Below are 11,284 nucleotides of genomic sequence, written 5' to 3'. Positions count from 1 at the left end.
TTTTTTTTTTTTTTTTTTTTTTTGAGTTCCTGGCTTTAGGTCGCATGACTTTTCACTACTGAAGATGAGGATTAGTACTCATTCACCGCTACTATTCTTTCTCCCTGTATTTTTTAAATCTCCCCATTGTTTCAGTATAGTTACATCATAGTATCAGTTAAATCAATATTTAATATTTTATTTACTATAGTTAGGGTCATTCAAAGCAATTATTTTTTCTTTCCTACAAAGCTCAACTGTTTTATTTCCCAGTTTAACAATTGTTTCACTTTTTCCTTCGCATATTTTTCATCATAAATTCAATCCCTAGGTTCTCCCCCAATTATCTAAATCTCTTGTCAATCCGTTTAAGGCATCAGTATTTTATCTCGATGAAGAAATACCTCCTGGAGGGTCTAACCCGCTCTAATCTGTGCTAAGTGCATAGCTGTCGTATCCTCATCTGGGGAATTCTCCATGTCTTTCTCCTGGATCAGAGCCTCTGTTTTCTGAAGCTTTTTTTTTTTTTTTTTGGCTTCCTCTTTTTTGGTCTCCTTCTCAGGGTTTTTTGGAAAAAGGTTGGAAGTAAATTTTTTGAGACCTTGCATATTTGAAAATATTTTTATTTCTCTTCCCACTTAAACTGGCTGGGTATAGAATACTAAGTTGGAATATCTTTTTTATTTTATTTTTTTTAATTTTTGAAGCCCTCAATCAACTTTACTGTAGCTTCTACTGTTGCTGTTGAGAAGCCTTAATAATTTTATTCTTTTGTGTGTGACTATTTATTTTTCTCTCTAGGTGCTTCTAGGCTCTTCTCTTTGCATCCTGTGTTCTAACATTTCTCAGTGCCATGACTTGTATTCGTCTGTGTTCTCCATTGTTCTGGGTGCTTGAAAGGATTGTATTCTAAACACTCATATCTGCTAGTTCCAATATATTATCTTGAGTTTATTTGATAGTTTCTTCCACTTTGTTTTTCAACATTATTCAGATGTTTGATATACTGGGCTATTTTCTCTAATTTTATTCACTTTTCTCTCCTATTTTCCTTCTCTTCAATTTTTTGCTTTATTTTATGGGCAATTTTACAAGTGTAGCCTCCAATAGTTCTACTAAGAAACCCCTTAGTAAGCTCCCAGGCTGAGAGGTATTCTAAATTAGAATCTTCAAAATATTTATTTAGCATAGTGAGCACATTCTGACCCATAAGGTTTAAACCTTACTATCAAGTTCGTCAATAAGGTGTTGAGATTTAAAACAGAGAAAATAGAAAACCATTTCATTGTTCACTAGTCCCACATAGCAGCACGCTGAGTTCCATTCTTGGACAGAAAGTGGACTAAAACAGAAACACTACCAATTCACGAAATGTCAACAAGAAGAAAGCAGGTCAATATCATTACCAGACGAAGTTCAAAGTTGAAAAAACCTTTAAGCAATTCTAAACTCATTTATTTTACATAGATGAAAGGTTACTTGCTAAAATGAAGTTGCATAATGTCAACCATTAATTCAAAGACTTTTAAATACATTTTCAGTAAGTAACAAAAAAATAAATGAACTAAGCCATTGTTTCGGTCAATTATATAGCACCTTCACAATATACTTAATCTTTTACTTCAATTTGATATACACTTTATTTAAATAAAAAGTGGAACTTTATATTGTTATTGCATATAGAAAGTAAGTATCACTGATAAATAGAAGGGGAACATACAAATAAATACTAAATTGCAGCTGAATTCTACATCTGTAGAACTATAGTCAAAGCCTTTCCCAAACATTAGAGAGATGTAAAATATACCCTAGCACCAAAAAAACAGACTCTTCCCTACCAAAGGGAAGGACTGAAGGAGAATTGAAAATGGTATGATATTTAGTGTTATTTAATGTCACATTCCTGGGTACCAAGAGTGGTTTACATCCCACAGTTAGGGAAACCCTGAACTAGGCTTCAAATCAGGAAGTTGGAAACAAGAAATATAAAAATAAGTCAAAATTAAACAGGAAGAAATGAATACACAAAAAAGCACATTCCAAAACCAGAAGGAAAAAAACAAGTTGGTAAGTGGAGCCATGACTTGATTTCTAGAAAATTCCAATTGTCGTAGGAAGATGTGAGATGAACTGCAGTTCCTTCCCTGACAACCTCCAAGTAATGGCTGCTTTTTCTCTACTTTCAGTAATAGGATCAGGTTGCCTTACCCTGACCACAAGTAGAAGTCACAGGAAATTAAGCGTGAGAAAATAAGTCCCCGAAGACTAGAGCAACACTTTGTGATTTTGTTTTTTCAATTGTTACGTGTTCTGTAAAACCATTATACAATGTCCTCAGGATTTAAGAGGGATAGCAAACCGAGATGCTCACTGAGCTGAGAGACACAGAAAGGGGTGGGCCAGACAGGTACAAAGCACGGTGCCAGTCAGGTAAGAAGCAACCAAATACTCCCGGAATAAATTGGAAATACACTCCTAGTAAACAGAGATTTTCATATAGGACTCCCTACATAAGGAGTGAATGCAAATTGGTCTAAATCTCCCTACAGCAGGCAAAGACTTGGAGTATAAATAAAAACAAAAAATAAAATTTTAAATGTTATTCTCTCTAGTGACCACCACCACCAGTTGCCATGGAATCGATGCTGACTCAAGTAGACCCCATGTTTTCAGAGTAGAACTGTGCTCCATAGAGTTTTCAATGGCTGATTTCTTGGAAATGGATAGCCAGGCCTTTCTTCTGAGGCACTTCTGGGTGGACTCAAACCCCTAACCTTTCAGTTAGCAGCTGAAATGAACAGTTTACACCACACAGGGACAAACCTAAAAGTGACACAGTGCAACTACAGACCACATTGAGACCAGCCTGAATTTAAGCTGAAGAAACTCCCGTGAGAGTAGCAAAGTCAGCTGAAAATGAATACCATGTGGCATAATACTAGGAATGTTGAACAAAAGATTTAATTAGTAATTTAAGTTTTAAGCCATTTAATATCTCTATTGCAGAAAACCAAAAAAGAAAACTGAAGAAAAACAAGAGCTATAGAGAAGTGGGAAATATTTTGCGGACATGAAAGCAAGCACTTCAAACCATATTTTAAGTAAGTATAAACTATTTTCATATAATTTGCCTCTATTTTTAAAAAGTTTGAGGGACCAACATGGTCCAGTTAGGAGTAAAATTTTTAATATGAAAGAAAATTTCAGAAGAGTTTGTATTATGTTATGTTCAGTACATGTAACATAGATCTAATTTTTAAAAATAATATTTTAAAAAAAAGAAACTTTAATTTTTTTAAATATAACTAATTGTACATGACATTTCAATACTGTATCTAGGTAAGGCTATTGATTTTTTTTAATGAAATTTCTGTGTTCAAATCGTTTCAGATATACAGAAAAGTTGTGAAGATAGCACAGAGAGTGTCCATATACCCACACCCAATTTCCTCTATTATTAACATCTTATATTAATTACTGTGGTAACTTTTTTGCAATTAATGAGCCAACATTGATACATTATTACTAACTAAAGTATATACTTTATTCACATTTCCTTAGGGTATTATGACTAATGATACCAGAAATATAACCATAAGCAAAGCTGTACACGTTTAAATTACAAGATTTAGTTATATAACATTATTTTGGTGTTGGCGAAGAATATTGAACACGCCATGGAGTGCCAAAAGAACAAACAAATCTGTCTTGGAAGAAGTACAGTCAGTATGCTCCTTAGAGGCAAGGATGGCAACACTTCGTCTCACATACTTTGGACATGTTACTAAGAAGGACCAGTCCCTGGAGAAGGACATCATGCTTGGTAAAGTAGAGGGTCAGCAAAAGAGAGGAAGCTCCTCAGTGGGAAGGACTGACACGGTGGCTGCCACAATGGGCTCAAGCATAACAACAATTGTGAGGATGGCGCAGGACTGGGCAGTGTTTCATTCTGTTGTACATAGGGTCCCTATGAGTCAGAACCAACTTGATGGCACCTAACAACAACAATACTATTTCAGATTTAGATTTTACCAGGTATCCTTTTTCTGCACCAGAATCCCATCCAGGATACCACACTACATTTAGTTATCATGTTTTCTTAGGCTCTTCTTGGCTGTGACAATTTTTCAGACTGTCCCTATTTTTGATGACTTTGACTGTTTTGAGTAGTGCTGGTCAGGTATTTTGTAGAATGTCGCTCAAATGGGATGTCTCTGATGTTTTTCTCAAGACTGGGGTTATCAGTTTGGGAGAGGAAAACCACAGAGGTAAAGTGTTATTGTCATCACATAAGATCAAGAGTGCATACTGTCAGTATGACTTATTGTTAATGCTAATCTTGATCACCTGGCTGAAATAGTGTTTACCAGGTTTCTCCAGGTAAAGGTGCTCTTTGGAAGAAAGTCACTATGCGCAGCCGATCCTTAAGGAATGAGGAGTTATGCTTCACCTCTTTGAATACATGAGTATCTCCATAAATTATTTGGAATTTTTCTGCATGGGATATTTATTTATTAATTCATTTATTGATATCCGTATGGACTTATGGATATTTATTTTATAATTCAGATAATAATCCTGTACTAAACAACAACAACGAAAAAACCAAACCCGTTGCTGTGGAGTTGATTCCGACTCACAGCAACCCTATAGGACAGAGTAGAACTGCCCCATAGGGTTTCCAAGGATCAGCTGGTGAATTCGAACTGCTGACTTTTGGTTAGCAGCTAAACTCTTAACCACTGTGCCATCAGGGCTCCAATCCCAGTACTGCTTTATTTATTTTATTATTGTTCAAATTGTTTCAGTTTTGTCCATTGGGAGCTCTTTCAGTTGGCTCCTGTGTCCCTTTGACATACCTCCATTACTTTCTGACACCACAAGACGTTCTAGGCTCACCTTGTATATTTCCTGCCTCAGTCCCAGAGTCGGTGATTTCTCCAAGGAGTCCTGATAATAACATGAAATCAATCTCTTTCTACTCCCTTTAAAGAAATGTTAAAGAACGATTTAAAGACTATTCTGTTGAGCAGAAGGACGCCGGTGGTGCAATGGTTAAAATGCTCAGCTGTCAAACAAAAGGTAGGCGTTCAGACCCACCAGCCCCTCTGTGGGAGAAAGATGTGGCGGTCATTTCTGTAAAGATTTACAGCTTTGGAAACCTTGTGGGGCAGTTCTTCTCTGTCCCTTAGGGTAGCTATGGGTCAGAATCGACTCGATGACAACCAGTTTTCTTTTTTTTTTTTTTGGTTTAGATTGAGCAGTATTAAAATATAAGCCCCCTGAGAGGCTTAAATGACCCTTACTCCATTGAGTATCCACTGGATGTTTGACTGCTTCGCAGAGAGATTGGTTTGAAATTGGTGGCTAAACCGTACTGGACACTGAAGAAAAGCAGCAGGGGGATCTTTGTCAATTACTTCCCTCTCTCTCAACTCTTAGGATTCAAAGGGTGCTTTTAGCTGGTACCAATAAAATTTAACAAAGTTGAATGAAACAAATTTAGAATTTGTTATGATTAATCAGTTCCTACCCATATAAGTACCAGATTTAACAGGAGGTTGATCAAACATCCACAAAAATCCAGTGGAATAGAACAAACAGCAGCAATTGCAAATAGAAAAAAATCAGAGTGAGAACATACACCTGTATTATTAATAATGATACCAGAGATATAACCATAAGTAAAGTTGTACATTTTTAAATTATAGAGTTTAATCGTATAACACTATGCTACTAAAAATCTAAATCTCTGTGAAATTGGTGGTTTTCTAGGAAAATATAACTTACCAAAATTGACTCAAGTAGAGGCAGAAAATCTTTTAAAAAGTTGAAAAAATGGAAAACGTTGCCAAAAAATTGTCCTCTAAAATGGTTGTAGGTCTAGACAGTTACAGGGGCAGTTATTCAAACTTTTAAAGAAAAGATAATTCCTAAGTTAGATTGTTTCAGAGCAAACAAAATGGAAAGCTCCCCAGAGTTCATTAAATGAAGTTAGTACAACACTGTACCAAATCCTGAAATAAAAAAAAACTAATTTCATTTCTAAATAGATATTCAAAGATGTTAAAAAGACATTAATAAATCAAATCCAGTATTCTGTCTAAAGAACAATTACCAAATAGAATTTATTTCAGAATGCAGAGAATTCAATATTAAGGATTTTATTAATATAATTTTCCACTTACAGGGTTGTCTGTTTTGTCTGTAGCTTTTCTTTGCAGCACTTGCCATAATTATGATAATATAATAAATTTTATTTATTTATTTTTTAGGACATTTTCCCCATTTAGAGTGTAAACTCCATGAGGGCAAGAACTGTGTCTATTTTATTCATTGCCCTATCCCCAAGCATCAAATTGTGCCTGGCATATAGTAAGCACCTAATAAATATTTACTGAATGAGTGAATAAATAAATAAATTGTGTGAAGGGGAAAGCCAAAATGGTTGTCTTGACAGATGAGTGAGGGCTTAAAGCATCATCTTTATCTGGAAGTCAGAGAGTGTTGTTGTTGTTGTGTGCCATCTTGTTGATTGTGACTCATAGTGACCCCACAGGACAGAGAAGAACTGCCACCTAGGGTTTCCAAGGCTGTAATCTTTACGGAAGCAGACTGCCACATCTTTCTCCCACAGAGCGGCTGGTGGGTTTGAACTGCCGACCTTTTGGTTAGCAGCCGAGTGCTTTAACTACTGCACCATCAGCGTTCCTTATGCCATGACAGGAGTCTGAATTTAATAGACAATGGACAGCCACTAGAGCTATACTAAATGATGGAGGGACTAAACCAGCCTTGTATCTCTGAGACATTATGTGGGTTGTGGCATGTAGTATGGATTGGAGCGGGATAATATAGGAAGCCGGTTGTATAAATAGCAACCTACTGCAATTGTCTCTAACCTGTTGCTGTCGAGTCAATTCTGACTTATAATGACAGAGTAGAACTGCCTCCATAGGGTTTCCAAGGAGTGGCTGGTGGATTCAAACTTCCAACGTTTTGGTTAGCAGCCAAAGTTCTTAACATCTGCATTACCAGGGCTCCGAAATTGTCTCTAGCCGGATATCATGAAAGCCAAACACCAGGAGTCCTGGTGGTGCAACAGTTAAGCACTAGGCTGCAACCCGAAAGGTCCGCAGTTCAAACCCACCAGCCCCTCTGCCAGAGAAAAATGTGGCAGTTTGCCCCCTTAAAGATTACAGCCTAGGAAAACCTATGAGGCAGAAATCAAAGGTTGGTTGAGATTGGTCATTTGGGGCACCATCGGGGTCTAACAAGGTTTTCTACTCATGTCTATAACTACCTTCATGCTTCCTAAAAGAGCCCCCCCCCCTTTTTTAAAGTTATTTATCCCTTCACCATATAACTTATTTATCTCAGGGAAAACTGACTTCATATCCAAGCCTAGGTGTGAGCCTGCTATTTCAAGGTTATCTCTTCCCCTTTGCCAGTGGTTACTTTGGAAGGGCATGTGACCCAATTTGGATCAATGAGACTTGACGAGACATTTGCAAAGGACTCCCTGGGAAAGTTCTTCCTTATTCTTCTGAGAGTTTCTGGAGAGAATGCTCACTCTCATTCCCTGAAAGTTATTATGTGCATATGTGAGACCTGGAATTGCTGCAGTCATCTTGCACCAGCTGAACATGAAGCCTACACAAGGAGAGGGTAGAACCAAAAGAACAGCAGAGACATAAAAGTACAATAATGAGATTATCTAATTTGGAAACTGTTCTATCTGTGGACTCCAGTTATGTGAGTTAATCTGGGCTGGACATCCAAGATGGCTCACTCACATGGATGAGAGCTGATCCTGGGTGTCAACTAGGGCTGCTGACTGGAATGCCTACAGGTGGCTGATCCAGCATGATGGTCTCACAGTAGTCAAATATTTTACATGGTGGCTGGCTTAATGCAGAGCAAATGTCCCAAGAGAACCATGGGGGAAACAGCAGGGTCTTTTCTGACCTGGCTTCCGAAGTCATTTCTCTTAGATTCTATTGGTTATTAATAAGTCATAAGGCTAGCCCAAATTCAAGCAGAAGGCAATTAAACTCACCTCTTTGCAAAATAAAATCTGCCACAATCTGTTTATTATTTAAAAAATTATTTTCAATCATTCTGCAGTGCCTGGTACTAGTTCCCAAGAAATATTAATAATGATACAGAAACTAAATCTCACAAAATAGTTAAGATCCTGGACCAGTTGGATGATCTTGCCATCAATCTGCTCTTCTATAAACAGAAATAATAATAGGACATACCTTGCAGGCTGTTTTGAGTGCTAAATGAATTAATACATGTAAAGTGCTTAGAAAAATTCCTGGAACATAATATGTGTCACAAGGTGATTGTTAAGAAGGAGTAAAATAGCCCATTTTTTAAAAGGCTATTGATTTATGTTTTTATAAGTTACATTGTCTGGTAGAAACAGGAGATACACTAAAACAAAATAAAACAAAATTATCTGAAATAAAACGAGCAATATACACCAGGCAATTAATAACCAATAGAAAACTGGTATACAAATATCAACACTAAAAAAAAAAAAGAATTTAATATAACAAACACTAATAAAGACAGACATTATCCAACAAAGAGAGGCAATCTACAAAGAAATCATAAACTTCTGTTCATTGAAGCATCATGTATAACAGCAAAAAAATGCCCTTCAGGTGAGACAGTACACAATACAGGGGAAACTAGCACAACCTGTACAAGGAAAGGTCATGGAAGCCCCATAAACACATCCAAACTCCCTGAGGGACTGAATTGCTGGGCGGAGGTCTGTGGGGACCACGGTCTCGGAGAACATCTAGCTCAATTGGTTTGACACAGCTTATAAAGACAATGTCCTACATTCTACCTTGGTGAGTTGTGTCTGGGGTCTTAAAAGCCTGTGAGCGGCCATCTAAGATACTCCATTGGTCTCATCCCTTCAGGAGCAAGGGAGAATGAAGAGAACAGGATACGAGGAAAAGATTAGTCCGAAGGACTAATTGTCCACAGCTACCAAGGCCTCCACCGGACGGAGTCCAGTACAGCTAGATGGTGCCCGGCTACCACCACTGACTGCTCTGACCAGGATCACAACAGAGGGTTCTGGACAGAGCTAGAGAAGGATGTAGAGCAGAATTCTAACTCACAAAAAGAGACCAGATTTACTGGCCTAAAGGAGACTGGAGAAACCCCGAGAGTATGGCCCCCAGAGACCCTTTTAGCTCCGTGGTGAAGTTACCTCCGAGGTTCACTGTTCAGCCTGGGAGTGGACAGCCCCGTAAAACCAAGTGAGACGAACGAGGTACAGGAGTCCAGTGACAAGGAATCTGGTGATAGGGAACCCAAGGTTGAGTAAGGATATTGTTGATGTGTTGTGAGATTGTTAACCATTGTCATAGGGCAACTTGTGTACTAACTGTTAAATGAGAAACTATTTTGTTCTGTAAGCCTTCATCTTAAGTGAGAATAACAGCACTATTGGAAGAGTGTAGTCAATGTCACTGAACTGTGTATGTAGGAATTTTTGAAACGGTGTATCTTTGGCTACGTGTATTTTCACCAAAAAAAAAAAAAGGTTGAGAAGTTAGAGGGTTAATATGTTGTGGGGTTGTTAACCAATGTTATAAAGCAACATGTGTACTACTGTTTCATGAGAAACTATTTGTTCTGTAAGCCTTCACCTGAAGTACAATAAAATATATATAAAAAAAAAGCCCTTCATTAAGAAACTGGATAAATAAAATGTTTTATATTCATGCAATAGAATACTATTAAGTTAATAAGATAATTAAGAAAATATGATAAATAAAATGAGTTAAATTTATGTGGTGGAATACTATTAAGTTAAAAAGACTATAGCTAGATCTTGAAAACATAGAGTTGAGTTACAAACAGGAAAATGTTAAAATAAAATTTTAAAGCCATCGTTTGAATATGAATATGAAGCAAAAGAAATACCAAGAGGATACATAGCAAAATCATGACAGTTGTTGAGAATGTAGGTAGGGAATGCCACTCCATTTCTTATACTTTTTATTAGTAGTGTTTTATATCTTTCATATTACAAAGAATATGAAGCAAGTGCATCAAAATGTTAGCATTTTCCAGTAATGACTCTAATTGCTATAAAATGTTAGTTTCTGTTAAATAATAACAAACTATCTTCATATTAAACTTAGAAGTGTTGTTTGCCTTTTAATGTTGAAAGTGTAAATATATGGGATAGGTGGTTCATTGTTTCCTAAAACCATTACATTATTTTTTTGATCCTGATTCCCCCCCCCTTTATTCAACCTTCTGAATCATCTTTAGTTCACTTTTGATTAAGTATTTTAGTAATTTTTGAATCATCAGTTGATATCCAAGAAATCAAGAATTCGGTGGATTTTCTGGAGTGTTATGATTGTAGTTCAACTACTATGCTCTCTCATTCAAATTTTCATATTTAAGTATATATGAGTCAAATACACGCATCACAATATAACATAAAGAGTGTTACCAAGAGTTTTCACAGAACCACTGGCTCTTATAAGCGTGGCTTCCCAGGTTCTGGACTTTTGACTTCTGGGCCATCATTCAGTGGTTCTCCTTGATTAGCTGTCATCTGGTTCCAAGCAATAGAAAGGTGAAGAGAGGAGACAGAATTGGGGTTCAGATGTAATTTTTTATCAGTTCCTACTTTTTGCCTCCATCTATTATATTAATACAGTATGACTTTTTAAACTGAAAAATGTATGCTATCCGTGCAAAAAAAACTTGAAGAACCTAAATGCAAATAATAAAACATTTTAAATTACCTGTAATTGTGGACATCTCCCACACTACATACTTTAAAAAAGATTTTTTGAGACTACACGTCGAGAAGAGAAAGGAAATTGTAGAGATCTCAAAGCCCATAGAGAAATAAGTGATTATCTTTGCGTAGTGGGATTAGGAATATCATTATTATTTAATTCGCTATACTTTGCTGTGCTTTCCAAAATTTCTACACGAAAGATACAATCTGGAAGAAATTAAAAAAAGATTCCAACAAAAAGAACATTTAATAAGCGATCACATGATAAATGAATAACTATTTCTTTATGAGATATTTCACCAACTAAACACTGACTCAACAATTAGTAGTCTCACCCTCTATCAGCCAGCTACAACAAACCGACTCCAAGGGTAGCCTGAACTCCCTTTCCCATAATCCCCTTTTCACTAGTTTCCCATGAATCCGAGGGTTCAAACGCCCGCACTACAATGGTAGGAAAGTTAAGCCCGTCCCCTCACTCTTTACTGGCTATTCACGATCGGTCCCGCC

The sequence above is a fragment of the Trichechus manatus genome, unplaced genomic scaffold (assembly GCF_000243295.1).
Source record: "Trichechus manatus latirostris isolate Lorelei unplaced genomic scaffold, TriManLat1.0 scaffold00039, whole genome shotgun sequence".
Taxonomy (NCBI): Eukaryota; Metazoa; Chordata; class Mammalia; order Sirenia; family Trichechidae; genus Trichechus; species Trichechus manatus.
This window is presented reverse-complemented; position numbering follows the sequence as displayed.